At 38.4% G+C, this 26,468-nt stretch overlaps 1 pseudogene across 1 annotated transcript; it reads left to right on the forward strand.

Moving 5' to 3' along the window:
- The first annotated feature begins 18,694 nt into the window (after window positions 1-18,694).
- LOC147609073 (protein NUCLEAR FUSION DEFECTIVE 4-like) lies at window positions 18,695-21,190 on the forward strand (annotated as a pseudogene). The gene is made up of 2 exons (XR_015264397.1): window positions 18,695-19,199; window positions 20,133-21,190. The product of XR_015264397.1 is annotated as a protein NUCLEAR FUSION DEFECTIVE 4-like (transcript).
- Window positions 21,191-26,468: the final 5,278 nt, after the last annotated feature.

Raw genomic sequence — 26,468 nt, forward strand, 5'->3', positions numbered from 1 at the left:
ATCCACATAGCAGTCAGCACACAAAGCAAGTGGAAACTGAAGAAGAGTTCAAGGAAGTGGTGGAGTTCGCCAAAAGTGTGAAAAAAGAAGTCGAGAAAGGAGACAAAAGAGAAAGCTGAGGAAGAATGTCACCACTGAAAAGGACGATTTAAGTAACTCTTCGCAGGACACTCTAGTGGCAGTAACAAAAAAGAAAGACAAAAATAAGAAATATAGAAAGGTACAAGCAAGCTCCGGAGAGTTGATGCAGCAGGTAAAGCAGCTGGTGCAAAAAATGAAAAAGAAAAAAGGTGCAGATTTTCGGGAGGAATGTGTTCTATTCACAATGCAAACAATAAGGCCACCTCAAAGAGGAATGCACTGTGCCTCCAACTTGTTCCTGTGTAACATGTACAACCACAGTACATGGAACTGTAGATACAACATGAAAAATAGAGCTCCTATGGTGAACAACATAGAGGGAGCAGAAAGAAGACCACCTGGAATGGGAAGGTATGGGAATACAGGTCGCAAAAGTTTTCAGGGAGAAGAGGCCAAGGGCACTCCAGAGAAACCACTAACTTCACATGCTAGTATTGTCAATAGCCTGGACATACCAAAGCGGAATGTGCCATGAAGAAAAAACATGATGACGAAAGACAAGCAAAATTGATGCAGCTGAAGGAGAATCTACCCAAATGACAACATGGTGCAGTCAGAGGACACACAGATGGAGGTTCATGACATCCTGGCAGTAACAAGGGCTGAGGCAAGTGAATCTAGTGTAATGATAACTCTGCCACCTAAAGGTCGCAAAAAGGCAAGTGTGGACTAGGAACAGCATGAATTAAATATGCTAAGGAAATAAAAAGAAGGCAAGGCAAGAAAAAGGAGGATGACTCAAGAGAAATCACTGCAGATTTTTTGAAAGTGGGCAAATGGAGCACTTCAACAAGGAATGCCTAGAAGAAAACCAAAAAAATGCTGACTAGTTGCAAACAAACATGATGTCAATGCTGCTGGATAGATAGGTTTGGTTAAAACAAGTATTGGATTTATGTCCAAGGTTCAAGGACAAAATCCCGATATGGTAGGCATTGAAGGACTTAGCAATGAACTGAAGCACATGGTAGAGGAAGAAACCCTGGAATGTGGCAATATGGAAGCAAAAGAACCACCAGCATCCAGAGATGATGAAGTGGCCAGAGTCACAATTTAACTCAACAATGTTCTCATTAATGATGCAGTACTACACTGAATGGAGGGTCTGGAGTGAATGTTGTCACATTGAAGAAACCGCATTGGGATTGGGCCTCAAGTGGGAGCCCATTCAGTTCAACATAAGAATGGTTAACAATAGGATAGTGCTAACTAAGGGAATCATCAAAATGCTCAATGAAGATCAAACAGGTTGACTTCAAGGTCAAGTTAGTAGTTATCACCCACAGAAAACCACATCGGATCTTACTAGGTATTATTGGGAAGGCCCTAGGTGAGACATGGTAAGGTAAAGCAAGACTGGGGCAGGAACAAAATCACCATCAAAAGGGGAAAGCGGAAGGTGCATGTGGATCTCACTGATATGCAAAGAAGCTAGTAAAACTTGCTCAAAGGCCAGTCTACGCCAAAAATTTCAACATGTCAGAAGGCTTTGATGACAATGAAGAGACCAAAATACTCTGCGAACATCAAGACCTGGTGCCCTTGTACATGATAAATAAGGGTGAAGCAATAGGACATCATACAGAAACAAAGGGCAAAAATGCAGAAGTAGCAAATGATCAAATAAAGAACGCGGAAGTAGATTATGGGAAAGCAGAAGGCTCAAAGCTAAGCAAAACCTTGTAGGAGAAAGCCATGGAAGAAATTAAGTGTGCCCAAAATCTAGAGCAAGAAGGAGAGATTCAGGAGATCCGGGACTGGGTGCAAAAGCAAAGGGAGAACCAGGATAACAATGCAGCTCTGCTGGGAGGGAAAAGAATGTAAAGATCAGCCTAGAACTGGAAGATGAATTCAAACATGAGTCCAACACAACATCAACTTGAAAGCAAGATTTATACTTGTTAGGCAACAAAGGTACAGAATGAACTCGAATTATACAAAACAAGTGAAGGAGAAATTGACAGATTATTGAGGGTAGTTGCATTGTACTAGTAGAAAAAGATGCTTGGATATCTCCTATTGTAGTAGTCCCCAAAAAGAATATCAAGATTTGAATATGTGTGATCACTGCAATAAGAAGCTGAATGCAACAACCAACTCAGATCCTTTTTCGCTCCCTTTCACGGACTCCCTGTTGGATGAGGTAGCTAGAAAAGAGATGTACTCCTTCCTAGATGGCTTTAGCGGATAGAGGTAAGTGAAGATGGCTCCGGAAGACTGGGAAAAGACTACTTATGTCACCGAATGGGATATCTTTGTGGTAATTGTTATGATGTTTGGCTTGAAGAATGCACCAGCTACCTTCCAAAGAATGGTCCAAGAAATCTTCTATGACTACCTGGATGATTTCAGTGTGTTTAGGGATAAAGGTAAACACATCTATCATTTAAGGTTATGTTTGCAGAGATCTAGAGATACAAGGCTAAAGTTGAATCGAGCCAAATGTGTATTTGTATTAAAATTTGGAACATTGTTAGGACACATCGTGTCAACCCATGGATTGGCCATAGATCCAGCTAAGGCGGAGGCCATATCCAAAATGTCCGCTCCCCAGAACATAAAGTATCTTGAAAGATTTCTTGGCAAGGTGAAGTGGCATACAAGGTTTTTGAAATACCTGTACGACATGTAGCATATCCATTATATGCATTGACAAAAAAGGATGCCAAATATGAATGGATCTCGGAATATCAGAAGGCATTTCATTGGCTAAAGAGCACGGTATTTTCTACATCGGTAATGATCAATTTGGAATGGAATATGATATTACATAAACAGGCAACTACTATAGTTGTTGAGATGACATTATCTACTACAACACCTTCTGACCATGGAAATGTTAGAATTTGGTCATCTCACTATTGTGTTAGGATTTGGACCTTTTATTTGTGCCTTGTACTTTCTCATAGTTGCGCGGGGATTTAGTAGTCATGGGGGTATTTTTGATGTAGTTGGCCAACTACATGCCTCCCTATATAAAGGCCACCTTCCCTCATCAGATTCAACTTAATTCATGCATTGAGAGGCACGTTCTCTACACTATCTGTTGGTTGGTATTGCGATTGTAAAAGCCTCTTGCTACATAATATGATAATTGTTTGACGTCTCTCTCTCTCTCTCTCTCTCTCTCTCTCTCTCTCTCTCTCTCTCTCTCTCTCTCTCTCTCTCTCTCTCTCTACCACTCTCGCTCTCCTTTGTTTTGCTTTTGCATTGTGAAACTTTATCATGCTATGAGTCTCTTAGGTATGGGATCCCACACGATGACTCCTCCGCCGGTGGCAATAAGGTACTTGCATTTTCATCAACCTCCTATGTTTCTCCATGGTGGCTGCACTTCTTTCTTGGTGGTGGTGTTTTCCTTGTACTTGCATTTTTTTCTTCTCCTCCACCTCCTTCTCTATCATCAGTGATTGGTTTGTTGGTGGTGTGTGGGCTATGTTTCTCAGTCCTTTACATCATTTGTTGGTCTTCTTTGCATGTGGCGCGCTACAACCTTGTGGCATCTTCAACATGCCTCTTCTTCACAGGTACTTCATAGGTGTTTTCTGACAAGTTTTACTGGATTACTACAACCTCATGGCATCTTCCTACAATTTTGAGAGGGTTTATGCTTCTCCACTACTTACTTCTCTATCAATGATTGGTTTGCTAGTGGTGTGTAGGTTGTGTTTTTCGGCTCCCTTTACAAAAGTTGGTGGTCTTCTTTGCATGTGGAGCACTACAACCTTGTGGCATCCTCAATCTACCTCTTCTTTGATGGTTGTACCTACTTCATGGGGTGTTTTTTGACAAGTTTTGGTGGACTGTTTGCTGCTGCTATCAAGTCTTTTACTTTCTTAGTTTTGCGAGGGATTAGGCTTCTCCTCCGCTTACTTCTCTATCAGTGATGATTGGTTGTGATGGTTGTGTGTGGGCTATGTTTTTTAGCCCTCGATAGGGGTTGGTGGTCTTCTTCACATGTGGAGTACTACAGCCTTATGGAATCTTTAGCCTACCTCTTCTCTTCAATGGTTATACCTACTTTGTGGGTGTCTTTTGAGACGTTTTGGTGCACTGCACGCTGCTATGAAGTCCCTTACTCTCTCAATTTTAAAAGGGTTTAGGCTCTATTATAACAAATGTAAAACCTATTCTTAATGTATTTCATGTTGTGAAGAGCTGGTAGACAATATATTTGTTGCTAACATAGCTCCTGATGAGCACTCAATGGCTCAATAATAGCTAATGATAAACAAATGAATAACTTATGGACCTAGACTCCTTTTATAGTGTCTACACTTACCATATGTATAGATACATACATACATACATACATACATACATTATAAGATTCCTCCCCCAGCCTTAGAGGTATACAGGAGTAAGAATCTCCCTTTTTGATCTTATAATTATTCCCTCTCTAAAATAAAAGAAAGATTCTATTTAAAAAAGGAAGACCCTTTCCCTAGAATACTTCCCAGGAGTCACGCCTGTTTTAAGGATTCAGAACAATGAGTTCAGAAGTGAAAATCGATGTTTTGGATACCAAGGTTTTTGTTTTCATTCGAGTACGGCCCAAAAGAAGTTCTTTATCTCTTGGGGAGTATAAGAACTTATCCCCCAGATATTGTGAGCCTTATATCTGAATTCAATGAAAGTAGATGACTTAGCCTACAAGCTTCTTTTACCTCTTCATCTCAAAGTTCTTAATGTATTTCATAGAAATATGTGCCAAACCCAAATCATGGAAAGACGGTAAAACTTCAGTGGCAATGCATCTTGCGAAATTATCCCAGTTTGCGAGATGAGGACATCTCGCATTTTTTAAGTGGGGTAGAATGTAAGATTCCTCCCCCAACCCCCTTTTGATGTCTAGTATCTTCCCCTGTAATCAATCCCTCTTCAGAAATATAAAGACCTTGTTTCTAACTGTTTTAACCTAGAGAGAGAAAATATTTTAGAGAGAGAATATTCAGATAATGAATATTTTTGAATAGAAAAATAACTCATCTTATTAAAATAAGTTTCCCTGAAACAGAAATTCAAAAAGAACTTTCCAATGTGCAATTGGAATTAATTGGAAATGGGTATAAAGGACCTTAGCCTAAGGGTCTAGATTTTCAGAAATTTTTGGATTATGGTCCAATTAAGGTTCCTATGGGCCAATAGCATCAATCCATGTGTAGGGAGGAGATAAATCCAATTTGTAAAAGAAGATACCCAAAAACTGAATAAATGCTCACATAAGATGAAGAGTTGAAAATGTACAAGGTTTATTAGTAAAAAACTATGAGCAATATTAAAAATATGAGATATTTTGGGTTTCTAAAAATGAGTAAATGCTCACATAATATGAAGAGTTGAAAATGTACAAGGTTTATTAGTAAAAAACTATGAGCAATATTAAAATGATTCTATTATGACACATATGTAAGGAAGGGGAGTTCTTTAAAGGAGGTGCTAATTTCACATAAGATGAAGAGTTGAAAATGTACAAGGTTTATTAGTAAAAAACTATGAGCAATATTAAAATGATTCCATTATGACACATATGTAAGGAAGGGGAGTTCTTTAAAGGAGGTGCATATTTCACATAAGATGAAGAGTTGAAAATGTACAAGGTTTATTAGTAAAAAAACTATGAGCAATATTAAAATGATTCCATTATGACACATATGTAAGGAAGGGGAGTTCTTTAAAGGAGGTGCATATTTCACATGCTTGAATGAGTTTTAAACTCATAAAAATTGAGATATTTCATCTCTCCTCTCTTCTAATTCAAGTCTAGTTCCAAAAAGTTAGCTTAACTGACCTAAAAATGGTCAAAAATTGACCAAACTGATTTGGAAAATTCTAGAATCAGTTTGTTTGGTTAGGAGCTCAATTTTTCCTATAAATAGAAGCCTCCCCCTTGTTGAAAAATAGATAGTGTTTATGCATCGTTACTCTACTCCACCTAAGCCAAGAACTGTGAATTCATTTAATAATTCACTAGTTTTTGGAGCTTTCTTCTTTCTTCAATCCCCATTAGTGACTCCATCAACATACTTAACCAATTGATTGGTTGGGGGCCTCTACCGTGAACAAAGAATCAAGCAATTTGTAAGGTAATTAGTGAATATTGATCTTTTCTATAATTTCTCAATGTTTCTCTCTTCTCAACCCCTCTCAAGCTTGAGAAGCTTAATTGGTATGATTTTTTAAATGCTATTGAAGTTAATTGGTGAATAGTAGTGAAGAGTTACATAATTTAATAAATGCTATTGAAGTTAATTTTCATTTATGTTTAAATTCTAATGGTTTTTATGTAATTTCTCTCTCTCACTCAAGAAATGGTCATACTCATGACCCATTCTCAATCCAAATCAAGCTTTTCATAAAGCTTTTCCTTAACCCAAGATTAAGCTATGCTTGAGGCCAAATTAATGGCTTTTTCTATGCTTTTAGTTTATGTATATTGATGATTCAATCCATTATGGATTAATGACTCAATTAGAGATCATTTAATTATTTCCTTAATGATAAGCTTTATCCCTTAGAAAAATTGAGATTTATCAGTCATAGCAGCGGAGCTATGGCAAAATTTTTATAAAAATTATGCATAAAATAATTTCATTCAAAGCATAAAAAGAGGACTTCCTACCATATTCTAGGAATTATCATCCTAGATTAATTGAAAGAATTTCATTATAATCATGGAGAAATTGAATTTTAATATCATGCATAAAGGATAAGTTTTTATATCAAAAGTGTTATTTTTACCATTTTTATTTTCATGCATAGAAGTATGCATAATGGATAAATTTTTATATCAAAAGTGTTATTTTTATCAATTTTTATTTTCTTGCATAGAAGTATGCATAAAGGATAAATTTTCATATCAAAAGTGTTATTTTTATCATTTTTATTTTCATGCATAGAAGTATGCATAAAGGAAATTTTTTTATATCAAAAGTGTTACTTTTATCATTTTTAATTTTCATGCATAGAAGTATGCATAAAGGATATTTTTTTATATCAAAAGTGTTACTTTTATCATTTTTAATTTTCATGCATAGAAGTATGCATAAAGGATAATTTTTTTATATAAAAGTGTTACTTTTGTCACAATTGAATTTCATGCATAGAGGTATGCATAAAAGTTGATTATTTTATTATAAAAGTGTTACTTTTATCATAATTGGATTTCATGCATGGAGGTATGCATAAAAGATATTCTTTTTATACTAAAAGTGTGATTTTCATCATAAATGGATTTTATGCATAACTTAGATGCATAAGAGGAATTCTTTTATTCTAAAAGTGTAATTCCTACCAAATTGGCTTTATGCATAAGAAGATGCATAAAAAAATTGATTTTTAATTCAAAAGTGTCATTCTCATCTAAATTGAATTTATGCATAGGAAGATGCATAAAAGATTGAATTTTTAATTCAAAAGTGTCATTCTCATCTAAATTAAATTTATGCATAGGAAGATGCATAAAAGATTGAATTTTAATTCAAAAGTGTCATTTTCATTTAAAATGAATTTATGCATAGGAAGATGCATAAAAGATTGATTTTTCTTTGGAAGTATTAATCTCCTTAAATGGAATTTATGCATAAGTAAATGTGTAAAGAAATCTTATATCAAATATAAGAATTCTCTTATATTCTATAAATAGATATGAGATGTGATAGGATGTGATAAGAGGTGTATAAGAGGTGATAAGAGGAGATAAGATGAATTAAGATGTGATAAGATGTGTATGGGATGAGGTAAGAAGTGTATGTGATAGGATAAGATGTATTTAGGTTGTGATAGGGCGAGAATGGATGGGATGTAAAAGATTAGATGTGAAGGCATATGGGGTTATATGAATGGGAATGTGGAAATGGATGTATGTATGTGGATGTGTGGATGTGTAGATGGGAGTATGGATGTATGAATGTGAAAATGGATGTATGAATGTGAAAATGGATGTATGCATGAAGATGTATATGCATAGATGTGAAGTGGATGTAGATGTGGATGTATAGATGTGAATGGGAATGTGGATGTGAATGTGGATGTAGATGTGGATGTATAGATGTGAATGGGAATGTGGATGTGGATGTATGTATGTATGTGGATGTAGATGTGGATGTATAGATGTGAATGGGAATGTGGATGTGGATGTATATGAATGTGGACGTAGATGTGGATGTATAGATGTGAATGGGAATGTGGATGTGGATGTGGATGTATGTATGTATGTGGATGTAGATGTGGATGTATAGATGTGAATGGGAATGTGGATGTGGATGTATGTATGGGTGGTTGCAAGATCAGGGTGCCCAGTTTTGTCCACTCAGGCACCCTGTAAATAGTAAAAAAACAGGCATTTGTTTACCTTTAGTGGCTAATCTCTCCTAGTAAATGAAGGAATTTCGTTTCAAGTTCTTTTGTTGGAACATCATATTCAAAGTTGGAAATATAGTTGCATAATTTGATTAAGCATTAGATAGTCAAAAGTCCTCATTTTCTTAGGTACAAAGTCAATGTATACACCCTATCCCAAATTTGAGCTGATTTCATAAAATGCTAATATCTTTTACATATAAACTCATATGAGATTCCCACTTTGTACCTTAGATCTTCACATAATATGGAGCTTAACTTGATTTTTTGAGAAAATTTTAAGATATTTGTCTATTTTCTTTAAATATTTCAAGGTCTTTAAAGTGTTATAATATACGCCACTTTTTGTACCCACAATAGCTACCACTTAAAATCCTCAATCTTGTAGATCAAAAGAGTGGGTAGATACTGAGACATTAGTAGAATGTGGTGGTTAGTGAAAATTGCAAATCCAATGGTTGGATTTTTAATGATCTCTTTTTTAAAATTCTTCCAGACTATCAGAAGGCCTGCAAATATTAATAATATAATTAGTAAAATTACATTTTTGATGTGAATCATCTAAAACCTATAGGGACTAGTGTACTTGTAATGGTGCATCTACAAAAAAATAAATTGGATCACTCTAAGTATGGAAAGATCATTTGTTTATCATTTCATCATACTTTTAATTAATTTTGATTAATTAGACTAATTTATATTAATTTAAGTTATATTGGGTTAGTTTAAGGGCAAGCATATTTTCTATTCTTTGCTTGATCTCATTTTAATTACCTTGCCCCCTAAAATTTGCTCTCCAAGCATTGTCCCAGTTCAGCAGAAACTGGATAAAACTGGACACCCTGATCTTGCAACAACCCGTATATATATGGATGTGGATGTATGAATGAGAAGGTGATAATGGATGTATGCATGTAGATGTGGATATATGGATGTGAATATGAATGTGGATGTGGATGTGGATGTATGGATGTGGATATGGATGTGTATGTATGAATGTAGATAAGGGATGTGGATGTATAAATGAGGATGTGAAAATGGAGGTATGCATGTAGATGTGGATGTATGGATGTGAATGTGGATGTGGATGTGGATGTATAAATGAGGATGTGAATGTGGATGTGAATGTGAATGTGGATGTGGATGTGGATGTATGGATGTGGATATGGATGTGTATGTATGAATGTGGATATGGGATGTGGATGTATGAATGAGGATGTGAAAATGGATGTATGCATGTAAATGTGGATGTATGGATGTGAATGTGAATGTGTATGTGAATTAATGTGTCGTCGATATGAGGAAATGGATGAGAATGAGTACACATTGAATGGAATGTGGAATACGTAATGTGGACTAAGGAGGGATAATGTGGAAAGACGAGAGTTCGATTTAGAAACTGTATTTTGTGACTGTTTGTAAATGACTGTTTTATGTCAAGAATGCTGGGGAAGCATTTTGACCGTCTTGTGGATTAAGGTCATGAAGACCTAACTGTTAAAGTTGCAACTGCTGACGGAGAGTCAATGGAGGACGTCTCGCGTAGCAAGGTCGACCGAGGTCTTGACCAGCCTCGGTTCGATTTAAATGGTGAGCTTCCGGTACGGTGGATGAGGGACCAAGGAAGCGGCCTATGAGTGAAGCGCTAGGTCACCTGCGAAGGATCCTAGAGGGTGCTGACCATATGGTGCTCGGGCTCTGGGTCGTCGAAGATACCCACACGTGCGTCGTGGAAGATACTGGAACAAGGAGTAAGAGTTGTTTTGTGAAACCGGGCATGGATCTGGTTGATTGACCTTGCTGGTCTTCAATGGATGAGTCCATGGCTCTTTATATGGATCTGTTGGTTGATCTTGCTGATCTTCAACAAGAGTCCATCTTGATTTTTATAAGTGATTATATTGCCGAGTATTATGGGCTAGGAACTATTGAAAAGGCCCCTGTGTGGATAGGTGGTGAGCGTTCTAGTTGCCAATGATGCCATAGATACTCTGATGAAGGAATGATGGGAAATTATGAATCAACCGGATAAATTGGAAGATTATGATCAGTGGTACTATGGTTTCATTAAAGGATTGTTTTAAAGTTAGCTGATGCTAAGAAAAAGACAATTTCATATTGGGTGTGTAAGTGGTGTGGCTAGTTTTATGTTTGCATGAACTTCCGGCTAGGGGGCCTTGGAACTCTTTTCCTTGGTACCCGGGACAAAACCTAACCAAATTCCAAATTGGATCCCATCACTACAGTGGTTGGGCAGTTGGCTAACCCATGGGATCGGATGGGGTTAGGCTGGATTGATGGATCGGTAATCGAGACTCAATTTTTCGTTATTACGATAGATGAAGTAAGTCCCGGATAGTAATTGTTCTATGGATAGGAATCAACGGCTGTGCCTCTTGATGGGGAAAAAAGCGTTGATTCCAATGATCCAAGTGCAAGTTTCTTCCTTGATCTGACCGAGTATCTTTATAGGTGCAGTCGGATCAGTTTGATCACTATTAATAGTTTTGACTACGTTAGAGTAAAAGTTTTCCTGGTGGAATCACCCGTGCTTTCCGATAAAGGAAGTTTTTTCGGGTTCGGTTTTGGAACAACCGACGGATTAGTCTCTTATCCGGATATCCGTGGGTGAGGCCCCGAATGTGGGACCCCTTTCCCGCGCGAGAAGTGCTACTTCCGCTGCCAGTATCCTGAATTCGTTGCTCAGTGGGAACAGGGATCTCACATATATACATACATACATACATACATACATATATATATATAGTCTATGAACCCTAAAAATAATGTCCAACTATTTGTGTTCACACAATAACTTCATAGTTACAAGAAACGGGGAAACAGAACTGGAACACAAAAGGAAATGAAAAAAAATGAAAAACGAAAAATTTAAAGGAGAGGAGAGGAAAATGCCACATCATCCTATTGGAAGGGGGGATGTGAAAAGTCCTTAAGTTGAGCGACAACATGTATAATGTAAGACATGCTAAAAAACTAAAATCTATTAAATTCTACATTTATGACTTCAAACTTCAAAGTTCAAAGTTCAAACTTCAAAGTTCACAGTTTAAACTTTAAACCTTAAAGTGTCTCCTAAGTTCATGTATGAGAATCAAGAGTGAAAATATAGAGATTAAGAAAATCCAAACCATTTAGAAATTTTCATAATTACAAAACAAGCTAAAACCATCACTCGATGTCATAATAAATAAGTTCAGAATTAATGCAGAATACTTAAAATATGAAGAAAGCTACTCTTTAGAATCTAGATTCTAGTATCTAAACTTTAGACTCAAAATATAGACTCCAGAGTGTCTAGACTTCTTAGTCTAGCCAATACATCCTATGCTATAGAAATAGCCTCATCCTTATGAAGCTCATCTTCATGGTCATCCTCTGTAGGAACTTATTCTTCTTCTTACTCTCCTTCTTTCAATGTGAAACAAGAGGTTAGTATTTGGGCGTCGTTTTTCTTTTTGTGCTATGTGGAATGTTTTTGCTTGCCACATCAATTGGGTAGGTGGTGGGCTACATGACCATGGCGCAAAAGAGCTCATGTGGGTGCATGGACAAGGAGGAAAACATGAAAGGGTGATTATGAGGCATGGAGTAGCACAAAAGTTTGGTGGTGTTGACGTTAGCATGGAGGAGGCCATGTGTAGAGTGTGGCATTTATACATGCTTAAAGCAAGCAGGAAGTTAACATGTGTGCTGCACTAGTGGTGGGTCACATGGATATGAGGCGTTGTGCAAGTGCTGGCAGTTGCTATAATCTAACAAGATGATAACTTTCAAGTGTAGATTATTTCTAGTAATGCTACATATTACTAGGAGATTAAGTTACATCAAAGCCTTAAGCGATGGGAAAGATCAAGATAGAGTTACAGAGATATTGGGGGTAGAGGGAGAGAGAATCACAACACCAGATTGCATCCCAATAACCCTCAAAAAGGCCCCCCCCCACCATTTTGATTGTATTTTCTTTTTTATTGCAAGATGTAAATTGAAGTACAATGGTTAACATACTGGCTATCTTGCACATGACATGACACACAACACATTTGACTCAACACATTTTTCTAGGAGTTGGGTAAGAAACTTACTAAAATTGGGCTTCTCCAGACACTTGACTAAATAGTCAATAATTGTTCGAGGAAACATCTAGGTAATTCCTTTTCCAAAAGACACAAAAGCATCATTGTATCTTCTTTCATCTTTGGTAGATTAGCATGGTCAATATCTTTGGCAACAACAAACCTATAATAATTGAGAATATCATAAATATGTCAAGTAATATGTATGTTGAAAAACATGATTTGAAGGTATATTTCTTATTGAGAAATCTCTCCTAGTTGATAAATAATATCGTGTATTATATGAGTCAAGAAACTTTAAATAATTAATGGTAGAACATGCTACAAAATAAAGCATTAAGTGAGTGATAATTAGACTAGCACACATAAGAAAATGAGAAAGGTAGGTTTGATTTAGTGCTTCATTGTGCTCAACCTGCAAAGAAGTTATGGCAAATCATGGGACTTTTGTTTTATTTTTTCCAAGACTATTACATGCTCTTGGTTTGAAATAGCCTATGGATTATGATGATAAAAGCTTACAATTCCTTCTGAATTTTATTAAGACCTCACATGAGGTTTACTTCAAGACTTGATAAGATCTTTTTTAAGACTATGAATGAATCCTTCTTGCTTATAAGATGCTTCCAAAAGGAGTCTGTAACATTCTTAAAAATTTGCACAGGATCCAATAGGTCAACAATTCCTAGCTTACTCCAAGACTCTAGTCTATTGAAGGTTGACTTTTTGAGCTTTAATCCTATGGGTTCCTCCCTTGGATTCTTCTATCTACAAATTTCAAATGCATTCCATGCTAAACTCCAATTGTGTGGAGTCATACTATAAGAGGAGGGGATTGATTCTCTTTTTTACCATTAACATTAAACTTTAGTGCCTTGGTAGTCCTGGACAAGCGATCCATGGGTAAAAACCTCCTATAAAATAAGTACACACACTTCTTCAAGTTCTCACTCCATCATGAATCAAATTCTGGTCCACAAGTAGGAAAAGCATGATGGATTTTTGTAGAAAGATCTGTCATCCATGTGTTGCTTGATTATAGATCCATGATATGAAGTGAGAGAATGCATCTATGTATGTCGGGTAAATGCTACAGTCTGTACTTGAACATTGTGAAAATCTTGGATAGTCATCAATGGCCCATGTGAGTATGCCTCAAAGAAGGAAGTTTTGATGTTCTATCATGAATCTCCAAAGCCCACCAAAGCTCTTGGAGCTCTTCATGTTTAATAATTGGTGCTTTCCTAACATGTCATTAAAGAAGAAGACAAGTTGATCTTACACCGTTATAAGGAAAAATAGATCCATAATAACAATCACCAACCGGGAGAATCAAAAGACTAAGAATCAAGTGCTCCCTTTTTATCTATTCCACCCATTTAGATAACTATATGGAGAAAGGGTTGATCCCATCAAGTGCTAGTCCAAGTTGTAGATTATGATAACTATAGCAGAGGAGCTCTAATAGAGCATACATAGGTCTATACATAAAATTATGTATGGTCTATGTATGCATAAAATTATGTATGCACTATGTATGCATAAAATATTTATGCTCTATGTATGCATAGTGTGGAATCTGCAAAGCTTCTTTGTTCCCAATGCCTTGGTGAAAATGTCAGCTACCTTCGCCTCTATATACTAACATACATGAGATTAACATATTTTGCCAAGACCTCTTTGATGAAGGATAATGTACCTCTATGTGTTTGGTCCACATATGAAACACTGGGTTCCTAGCCAATTGTAATGCTACTCATGTTATCAAAATAGATAACAACTTGTCTACCCATATGCAACCCCAAACCTCTACGTAGCTTATGTAACCAAGCTACCTCACATGATGCCATCATAGCACTCATGTACTCTACCTCTAGACTTGATAAGAACCATATTCATGTACCACTAAACAAAACGGCTCCAGCTATAGAGACTTCCCACGACTCTCTACCTTCCAAGATCCCAAAGCTAACCAACTTCCAAAAATACTAAAAATCCATACATACCCCAAACATCTGGCACAGCTCGGTGGCTTGAGCCAACGGCTGGCCTCAGACCCACAGTCCCTTGATCCAATCAGCCACTTGCTTGATCCACCGAATCCGCCACTTTCACTTCAGCACTTGCCTTTCCGCTTTCCTCTTGCACTTCCACTGTAATCAATTCCGCCGCCTTATCACCACACTGAACTCCGCGGCCTTCTCAACACCAACCATTCCGAACTCCTTGTTACCTTCTCCCTGCTCATCCATAGTTTCCAAAGACAAACTGACCCTCTTCAACATTCCTTCCTTCTTTACTATCTCCATCTGCAATTCCAACTTAGCAATTTTGGTCTTCAGCTCCATATTCTCCATCCGAACAGCCTGCTCCCCCGCAGCTTCAAACCAGACTTTAAACTTATCAAGAGGCAATGCTAGATGTTCCTGAAACAACTGAGAGGTTTGATTCCAAAGCCCCTTTACATACTCAAAAACCTCTGAGCGCAGTGAATCCACATCAGCATCCGACACCAAAACCCCAGTGACTCCCTGGCCACCCAAAGTAGCCTTCTCCAACTCCACCAACGGTGTTAACCGATTTTGCATAAAATTATTCTCTGCAAAATAAGGTGAGTCGTCTTGTCCTCTGTCTCATGAAATTGACGCTCCATCGTTGCTTTCAAACCATCTGCCCAAATTCCAAAGTCATTTGCAGCTTCAAGCCACTCCAGATACCGACCCTGCATTTCTGTCTCCGCACGCACCATTTCCTCCTGCAACACTTTCCTTTCATTCAGCCCTTCTACCTTGATCCGCAATGCTTTAACCTCTCTCTTCACCATCTCCAACCTTTGGCCATCCACCTTTTTAGATTCCCCAGCTACAACATTATTTATAATGAAACAAGTCAAATCTGACAAACTCTGCACTGCATCTTGGATAGAAAAGATCCCATATGACCTCTGACTAGGCCCCTGTGCTAATGGAGTGATATTAACAGCCTGCCTACCTGGTGTCATCTTCAAGAAACGCACACCCTGATCTGACACCAGCTCTATGGGACATCCAAACCTTGTCATAATGTACTTGTACAAAAACCTGGCCACACTAGCTGCTTTATTATCTCGTCAAGGTAATGCTTCCACCCACTTTGTGGCGTAATCCGTTGCCATCAAAATATATCGTGCACCTGTTCTCCTTGCCTTTGGCTTTATGGGTCCAACAAAATCCAGCCCCCATTTTTGAAATGGTTCAAGTGGCAAAACAGAGTGGTCCTGCATCCTATCCATTGAGGTTGGCTGCCCAATCTTTTGACATTGCAAACACTCCCTGGCAAACTGATGTGCATCCTTGAGCAACAATGGCCACCACAAACCTGCTTGCATTATTTTTTGTCCTGTAATCTCTCTCCTGAAAAATGTCCTCCAGCTGCTCCAAAATGTGCCTCCTGCAAAACAGCTTTCTGCTCCTCATCCGATACACATCTCCTGATGATCGGATCTAGTCCCTTTCGGTATAGTGCAGCTACAATAATAAAAAATGGTTTGCTTCACAATGCAAATTTCTTCTTCTGATCTGTTGACATACTAGAAGGCAAAACTCCATCTGTCAAAAACTGGAACATTTGATCATTCAAACTCTTGTCCCTTTACATGAAACAATTCCGCATCCGAAAGCTGATCTGACACCCCAGGCATCTCTTGCATATTTTCCAATCTGCTAAGGTAATCACTGCATGCTTGTTCCCTGGTGTATGCAACACCATATAGTCAAATTCCTATAGCAAAAGCATCCACCTTGCCAATCTGCCTTCTAGCTTTGGCTTCTTCACTAAGAAAATCAGCGCTTGGTGATCGACATGAAAAATTACTTTGTTCCCTAGCAAGTAATGCCGAAATTTCTCCAATGCAAAAATCATTCCTAAAGCTTCCTGCTCAGTAACTGTGTAATTCTTTTCAGTTGGTTTCAGCATCCGATTTGCATAATACACTGGTCGAAACCACCCACGGATCTTCTCCTGCATCAAAACAGCTCCGATTGCCATATCCGACGCATCCACAAACACATGAAATGGCAAAACTGTCAATTTGGTGGTTGGATGATAGGGGAAACAACAAGCATCTTCTTCATAACCTGAAATGCCTTCTCTTGAGCATCTCCCCATACAAACTCAACATCTTTCTTTGTCAAATGAGTCAAAGGTGCACTGACATCTGCAAGATACCTCAAGTACCTATTGTGCCACTTTATCTGCCCCATAAATCTTGATACTACCTTCAAATTGTCAGGTGCTACTGCTTTTTGAATTGCACTAATTTTGTCAGAGTCAATTGACATACCTTCTTCAGAGATGATGTGACCTAACAGCTTCTCTCTTTGCACTGCAATTGCACATTTGTATGGATTCAGAGACATCCGAAACAGCCAACACCTTTCCAAACATTTCCTAAGATACTCCAAGTGCTTTGCCTTCTTGCCAAATACAGAAAAATCATTCATGAAAATCTGCATGAATTCCGTCAAATACGGCTCAAAAAGTAGGGTCTAAAAACCAAAAATGAGTCAAAGGAAAAAACCCTTTGGGAAAAAATGCATTTCGCATGAAGTTCTTATTGGCATATATATATATGTCATATGGATAGAGAGTTTCACAACAGACAAATATATATATATTTATATCCATTAAGAGTCCTATGATAGATATCACATAATAAATAGTTTTGAGGTAGAGTATGCAATACTTTGTGCCTGGGTGGATCTGGAAAGAGTGCCTATTGCCTATGTCCAAGAGTGGGACACCCAAATATGTATATACATCATTTGAAAACAACATGTTGTGTAAGAGAAGAGTTGTGATGGGTACTTCAAGGAAAATTTGTAGCACTTGAGCCCAAACTTCTCTCTCAAAATGAGCTCAAACTTCTCTGTCAAATGTTTCCAATCGCACATCTTCATCTAGGCAAACCTGGCAACCATGGGTTAGGAATTCCTAGTATGTACTAAAGTCTGCTGCTCTACAAATCAACTGATCCCATTTTGTAGGGATTGTATTGCCTGAAGTAAGTTCACATCATTCAGTTTGTTAATATAATATACAAACCTGCATAAGTGAATACATTTATCCATTACTTTAGTCACATTGAGACCATCCCCCCCCCCTCTTTGGAATACAACCACTTTTTCCCATACATGTTTTTTTAATCTCATCAATGGATCACATAAGGTATGTTGCGAGGCCACATGTTTGCAATTGCCCAACACCATGCACAAGCTGCTCCAACCGAAACACGCATTGCTACCAACACACGAGCACCTGCTCCTCTGGTAGGGGGAAGAAAGGAGAAGCGAGGATGTGTTGTTACTAAAGTTGCAAAAGAATATCAATTGATCCCTATCCAGGTTGGTGGAGCTTCAAACATACTAGAAGTAAGTCTTACATACTAGGAGTAAGTCTTAATGCTGAATTGTATGATGCAAGTGAGGTGTTGGGATGGGAAGAAGAGACTACCTAAATTTGGACCAAAAACTCAAAGGTGGTACCGAAAAACAAAGCAAGTTGATCACACTTTTGTTGCATTTATAGAAAATCATGTGGGAACCAGACCTACTATGAAGATTTGGTCCCAGAAAGGGGGAATAATAGAAAAACAGTCCCCTCGTGGTTGTACTACTGAAGCAATGATGGAGGCCTGCATTCTCTTGGGAGCAGAAGTGCTTTTGATGGAGGAAGAGAGATGGGATTTTTTGTGCACAATCCTAAATGAGAATAAAAATGACTTGTAAAGTTGAGTAGTGCATTTCAGGAGGTTATAAATTAAAAAAAATTCTTTGTAAAGTTCAATTTTTGTGGTAATATATATAATTATTATTGATTTAAAAAAACGGTGGAGCCAGATGGGTAGGTAGATGGGCCAATCTCCCAAGCGTCAATCAAGCTTCAGACTTACACCAAAACTCTTTTGAAGATGGCCATCCATTAAGCTAACCGTGCAATTAATTAGGCCAAAAAGCGAAAAGGAAAACTCTTGTTAAGAAGGCCGTCCACTTGGACCGCCAACTTGACGACACGCACAGCCGAACAAATTCTTTCTATTCATACCAACCGTTCAGCGCAAGACGATGGATACTTACCATATTTTCAGTATGTCTCTGTGTAGAGTAGCAAGCCAGATTCAACACGACAGCAGCAGTGTCTGCGTTTATTATCATGAACCCTTAGCAGCAATTTTAGAACGCTTGGCATTTCGACCAGCCCGTTTGCAAAACAAGTTAGGAAGCTAATTATTGTTGTGAGCAAAGAGAAGGTCCACACAGAATGCGGTTCTACAGATGGGTGGGCTTCCTGATGGCCATTTGGGTGATGGCGATCTCAGGCAGCAATTACACACTGTCCAACTACTCGGGCGCCTTGAAGTCGGCCCTAAACATCAACCAGGTGCAGCTCAACACGTTAAGCGTTGGCAAGGATTTGGGTAAGGCCCTCGGCATAGTCGCCGGAGTGGCCAGCGACCACTTGCCCCCGTGGGCGGTCCTGCTCGTTGGATCCACACTTGGCTTCATTGGCTTTGGGACTCAGTGGCTGGTTGTTAGTGGCATCATCAACCCTCCCCCTTACTGGACGGTAACACAATTCTTCTCTTTCTGCGACCTGGCAATTGGCGCACCTAAATAAAACTAATCACAATTATACATATGTGCATATATATGCATGTGTGTGTATGCGCGTGCATGCGTGTGTACATTTTCACACTATGCTAATTATGAGTTCGCATATTCACGCATGTGCATATATTATACTACTCATTAACTAAAGCTACCTGTAATACTTGCAATTTAACTTACAATTTTTTTAAATGATATATATATGTACATATACATTATATATATAGATGTGTGTGTGTGTACGTTTTCACACTATGCTCATGAGTTTGTGTATTCATGTGTGTGCATTGGCTAATGATCCACTACACTGCTCATTAAGTAAAGCTACCTGCTGCAATACTTGCAATTAAATTATTATTTTTTTAAAGGATATATATGCATGTATATACATGTACATTTACATATATATACACACACACAAATATATAAACTAAAAAAGAAAGCAATAACTATGTCCTCTTTCAAAAAGATGATAAATTTGCAATTTAATTTGCAAATTGTATTTTCTTTCTTTTTAAAGACGTACGAAATTCAAGGCATTGCTTTCTATGATCGTTCTCTCTCAGACATTGTCCTTTCCTTTGATTTCTTGCACGAGTAATACTACTACATCCTGATGCCTAGCAAAAAGGAACTTAGGGATTCTAGCTTGACTATCAATGGCTTCTTCTTTGATGCTCTAATTAAATGCTCAAAGTTCTTGTAAGCCAACATACTTTTTTTTACATATTCTCTTCCCTATATTATTTTAAGAAAGACTTTTACGAATTTGGAGGTTTCTGATGAGGAGGAGGAGGTTGTTCAAGCAGGTTGGGGTGAATCAATCGACTAGTCATGTCTTTCCTGATACACACGTATGAAGGACGTAATGTTTCTTGACACTCTTGTACAGATATTCATAGCGTGTGCTTTGGGGGGGAACAGTGTGGCCTGGTACAACACTGCGGTTCTCCTGGTGTGCGTGAGGAACTTCCCCCGCAACAGGGGCCCAGTCATAGGGCTGTTGAAGGCCTACTTGGGTCTTAGCGCCGCCATCTTCTCGGCCTTCTGTGACTTCCTCTTCTGGGGAACCTCTTCTAGTTTCCTCCTCATACTTACAGTTACCCCTTCCGCTGTCTGCATCATGGCAGCACCCTTCCTGCGCCCGGTCCCCCTCGCCAATTCCCCACAAGAAGAGAAAGAGGAGCGGAAAAACATCTTCTGGTTCCATGCATTCGCCTCCGGCCTTGCCCTCTACATCGTCTTGATCGATATCTTCTCTACAAGTAGTACCTTCACAAAGCGACTCTATGCAGGGTTTCTCTCCCTGATCCTCATTTCCCCGATCGTGGTGCCCATTCTCGGCAGCATGGACTTCAACCCTTGGGTTGATTTCTTCAAGAAGTTGATGAAGAAGATACAAAGCAACGCATTTAGTGTGGATGAAAATAAGGGCAGGCCAACCAGTGCAAAAACCAACGACATGGAGGGTTACAAAGCAGATGCATTAGCAGAAGCCAAAGAACCATTGCTAGAAACGAGTGATATTTCTTTAACAGCTGAAGAGATAGGAGGAGGAGGAGGAGAAGAGACAGCTCCGCCAACAGTACGTGCAAAACCCAAGGGTGCAAGGTGTATGGAGGGTTTTGTGAGGCGTGCCTCGTGTGGGACTCCCCTGCCGGAGCTGGGCGAGAACAGATCCACATTGCAAGTGTTAAGGAGTGTGGATATATTTCTGGGTATTTTACATTTCTTGCCTTTGCTCCGGCGGTGCGGGCATTGCATTCAGCAACAACTTGGGCCAGATTGGGGAGGCCATGGGCTTCGACAGCGTCACCCTATTCACCGCACTGTTCAGCATTGGAGGCTTCTCTGGCCGCATCCTCTCCGGCCTCATTTCCGAACATTTCCTCAGGTAAGGAACTTTGTTGTAATGCCAAAACCACCACCCGTGCTCAATTTTTTATATATATAAAAAATTCAACCAATCAAAATAAGGCAACTCCTCAACTAAAGCATATAATAAATGAATCCTTAAAATAATGGCAATAAAAAATATCATTTTTTCATAATTCCAGCTGTCAAAATATAGTAAGTTTTTCGTTTTCTTTCCGAGCAGTGCTCCACACACCACACGGGAAAAAAAAACAAGTTGCTTTTGTAGAAGAGTGCATGTCCATGTAAACTAAACACCCCATTCTTCATTGTTGTTAGATCCTATGATGATTGACCAAAAGAAGCTTTAACTGAACTCACAAAGTCTTGCATTAAGTAGGGCCAAACAAATGAAGTTGTAGGAATACGTCTTAACCATTCGAATTTCCTTCACTATTAGATCCCATAATGAATGACCAAAAGAAGCTTTTTATGAACCAAGAAATCACTCCTCACAATGTCTTACATTAAGCAAGACCAAAATAATTAAGATGTGGAAAGGCCTCTTAGCTATTGGAAAGACTTTATTTTTCTTCAGTGTCAGGTCCCATGATGATTTGACCAAAAGAAGTTTTTTTTTAACCAAGAAATCACTCCTCAAAATGTCTTACATTAAGCAAGACCAAAATAATTGAGATGTAGAAAGGCCTCTTAGCTATTGGAAAAATTGTGGGAAAGGGAAAGCCACTATAAAAATGCCTTATCCTTTCCTTCCATTAGGCCTTATACAAGATCATAATAAAGGCCTCACATAAAGCCCATGACCAAGCTTCATATATTCCTACGGACCTAAGACCTTCGTAAGCCTACTAGGCCCCCACACCTTATTATAATTTTAAAAACTTTAGAGGCTTTCCTTCCTCTCTCCTTTTTCATTTACATGAATTCTTCTTCTCCCATTCCAAATTTCAATGCTTTTACTTTGGGAAAAGTACACCCCCGGATAAAAGCCTACTGCATAGGTATTCCAAGGCCTAGGTCTATCTAGCCTAGGTACTACCCTTTTTTTTCAAAAATTTAAGTCTCTTTTCTCCTTTGAGCCTCTCCAGCAAACTAACATTTGCACAATCTTAAATTAAAAAATCACAATTTAGTTTTAAGTGTCAAACTCTCTTTTAACCTTCAAAAAACATAACCTTTGTCACTTCAAAAAATAACTGTACTTACACAAGCAATAAATGCTAAAGTTCTTGGGGGGTTTCACTCTATAGAAAACCTATATACATGGTTCAAGGGATACTTTAAAAATCCCTTTTCTGTGAAGTTTGAGAATTTGAACTGGTCCTTTTTTCTATACAAACTTACAATGTTTTTTTCAAAATCTATAAAAATATCCCCTTATATAAGCATATTTTCTAAATTTATCACATAATAATTTTTCAAAATCTATAAAAATATCCCCTTATATAAGAATATTTTCTAAACTTATCACATAATTATAAATTACAAAACTCATTCTAGTGAATTCACATAATATACTTACATATTTTTAAATGAACTTCTCAAAATAAAGACTAATAAAAATATATTCAAAAGAAATCTCAAATAATCAAAGTAAAAATTATAACTAATAAAAAGAATTTCCTCCACAATTAGATCCTATGATGATTAACCACCACAAAGAAGCTTTGACTGAACCAAAAATCTACTCCTCGCTATATTTTGTTATGGACAATAGTAAAAATACTTTTACAAACTACAATCAGAGGTTTTGAAATCGTATTTATCTATACAATGTACACACACTCTTCATTTCAATTGTTAAAATTATTATTGAAAATACATTGATTTTTTTGAAACTAGCCCATTGTGTACGGATATCCTTGTTTTTTAAACTCTGTGTTCATCTCATAAATCCCCTTGAGGCTTGTTTCATGGCTACGTTTCATTGTCTTAGTTTCCATATTTGATATTTGGTAGAACTTTTCACATATTTACATCATTATGCCCAAGTTTAGTTACTATTTGTACATGTCTCCCCTACACTTTTGTCACTTGATTTTGGAATCCAATATAAATCACTAATATTACATTCAGGTGGGGATGGTTTGTAATGAAGGGGGACATATTGATTGGATAATTAGCCATGGGCGCTCCAACATGCAAATATATAATGGACCATAAGGCCATGTGAACACACCATGGACCTATATAAGTGAATTAAGGGAGATAGACAATTACCTCTTTACAAACATTAATACAAATCTTGAGCCCAAGCTCTTGGCTATGGTGGTACTCCTATTGAGTGCATATGTGTGGTACTTTACTTGAGTGGATCTTTCCTCCTAACCCTAATCTCTTTCTTGCATTTTCTTTACAATGAGTTAAAAGCTTTGCGTTCAATTTTTGCACAGTGCTTTCACTCCCCAACCCTAGAGGATATGAAGTTGATGGAGTACTCAAAAACCTAGTAATCAAGAGCATGGAGTACTCCAAAACCTAGTAATCACACAGAAAAGGGGAGGGAGGTGATCAACTTTGCATCGGCAAAAAAAGGGGAAAGGAGGAGCCTCGAGGGAGTTAATCCTTGCCAGGATTGACCAAAGCACAAAGATATCTAACTTGGCATCTCTGGTTCAACAGTGCCTTTGAAGACCAGATTTTAAGGCCTCCTTAACAGCAGCTATAAAGAGAGCATCATTTCATTTCATAAAACAGTTATTTTGCTCTTTCCCGATGATCCATACTTTGCAATGCAAGGCCCTAAGGAATTATGGGGGGTGGTGTGCAGGAAGGCAGGGGTGCCGAGGTCTGTATGGATGGTGGCCACAAAGCTGCCATGATCGTCGTGCTGCTATGGTTGAGCGAGGGCTCGCAACGCTCACTCTACGTGGGCACGGTGGTAATGGGCTTCTGCTACGGCTTTCAAATGGCGGTGATGATCCCCATGGTGTCGGAGTTCTACGGCCTCAAGCAGTTCGGCAGCAACTACAACATCTCCATGACCGTCCTCCTAGTTGGATCTCTCCTCTTCTCCGACCTTCTTGCCGGAATTCTCTACGACAGAGAGGCCCTCCGTCAACAAAGCCTCCTAGTCCCAATTAGTCCGGATTATTATCGCAAAACCATTTGGCCAGCCCCTTTTCTAAGGGAGGATTCCAGCCTCACATGCTATGGTTCCAAGTGTTATCGCCTCACTTTCATCGTCCTTGCCGGTGTCCTACTCATGGGCTTGGCACTGGATGTTCTCCTTGCCTTCATCACTCGACCTTTATATAAGAAAATCCAAAAGCTCAACACAGCCACAACTCGGTGACAAGGTATAACTTTGCAATCCTTCAACTACTGCAAGTTCCACACTGTCTATAGTCAATCAGGAGTAGCGTGTCTCAGTCTCTCACGTGTAGCATGCAACAATTTGCTCACACGTTGGGGAAATGGTACCCTTTAAGAGATTTTATCGCAAAATTGTATTAATGTCCGGTGTAACCTATGTTATAGACATGTAGCCTTTCCTTAAGGCATCTCTAGACCAATTTGGTTGGTTTCTCAAGGGGAAAACGGGAAAATAGGAATATATAACAGTTTTTTTTTCCCTAAAGGCTTTTGAATGGTTATTCTAAGTTCCTATTTTAGCAACAAATCCTGAACTACTTTTACAAGCCTATATCTCCCCATAGCAAATCTCTCTCTCTCTCTCTCTCTCTCTCTCTCTCTCTCTCTCTCATATTTACCTTTGTTGCCTAAGGTTCAAAGTGGACACTCTCTTTGTGCTACGATCCTTCTATGTCTCTCCATGCTTATGGAGAATCTACAGTACAATAGGAGAAGCAGTCATGGAAGGTAAAGTGCAAGCCATCTTCCTTGTGTGAGTGGAGTCTCTATATGTATAGATCATCAAGAGGAGCACATGACTCTCCTCATTATTGGGAAAAACCTTATAGAAGCATGTTGGGATGCAATCCATACTACTAGCACATCAACCACTCGTGAGGCTCGATAATATTGATTAGGTGCTTGTTTATAGTGACTAATCTCAGACTAGTTCGGTTAGCTCAGTTACATTGTACTTAGATATATTGACAGTTGACTAAACTTAGGTTAGTTGGGTTAGCTCACTTATATTATACTTAGATCTATTAAGATAGTGACTAAACCCAAACTAGTTGAGTTAGCTTACATTATACTTAGATCTATTAAGGCATTGACTAAACCCAAACTAGCTCGGTTAGCTTACATTATGATGTACTTAGTTGATGTTTATACTTTTTGAATTATGTCTTCATTGAGGATCAATGCATTTTAGTTGATAATCATGAATTATGCATTTTTTTCATTGCACTTTAGCTATCATATTGTTCTTTTGTTTGGACCCTCTTTGAGAAACCCATGTAGCATTACGGAAAATTCGGACTCAAATTGGGCTCTCTAAGGATTGCTACACATTCTCTATCTACAAAAATGGGCTCATGGTGAAATTTTTGTAGATCAGCTCAGAAGTGAGCGGAGTTTGGACATTTGGAATCTACTCTTCGAGACCTTTCCAATGATATCAAGGTCTCGAAGAGTAGATTCCAAATGTCCAAACTCCGCTCACTTCTGAGCTGATTTGTAAAAATTGGAATCCTTTCCAATGATATCATTGGAAAGATCTCGAAGAGTAGATTCCAAATGTCCAAACTCCGCTCACTTCTGAGCTGATTTGTAAAAATTTCACCCCATGAGCCCACTTTTATCATTGGAAAGGTCTCGAAGAGTAGATTCCAAATGTCCAAACTCCGCTCACTTCTGAGCTGATTTGTAAAAATTTCACCATGAGCCCATTTTTGTAGAGAGAGAATGTGTAGCAATCCTTAAAGGGCCCAATTTGAGTCCGAATTTCCCCTAATGAAAATATGAGATAAAGCACTATATCTTGCTTAAACGACGTATGATGGTGGTGACCAAACTTTGCAAGTGTATGGAGAGGGTACCTCCCATACACTTGAAAAGTTCGGTCATCATCAAACATCATTGAGGCATGACCAGATCAAGAAAACCCAAATTTTGTGTGTTTGGAGAGCCATATCTCGCCCGAACGACGTTTGATGGTGACCAAAATTCACAAGTGTGTGGTGAGGGGTACCTCATGTACTCTTGCAAAGTTCCATCACCAACCATCAAACGTCTTTCAGACATGATGAGAAAATCCATATTTTACGTCCTTCGGGCATGATAGGATCGAGAAAACCCACAATTTATACGTTTGGACCCTGCATAGAAAATATGAGATGGAGCACCAAGGCTAATGGTGGTGACCAAACTTTGCAAGTGTGTGGAGAGGGGTACCTCCCACACACTTCCAAAGTTCGGTCATCATCGAACGTTGTTCAGG

Source organism: Cibotium barometz, chromosome 52 (genome assembly GCF_041138505.1).
Source record: "Cibotium barometz isolate CiBa-2024 chromosome 52, ASM4113850v1, whole genome shotgun sequence".
NCBI lineage: Eukaryota > Viridiplantae > Streptophyta > Polypodiopsida > Cyatheales > Cibotiaceae > Cibotium > Cibotium barometz.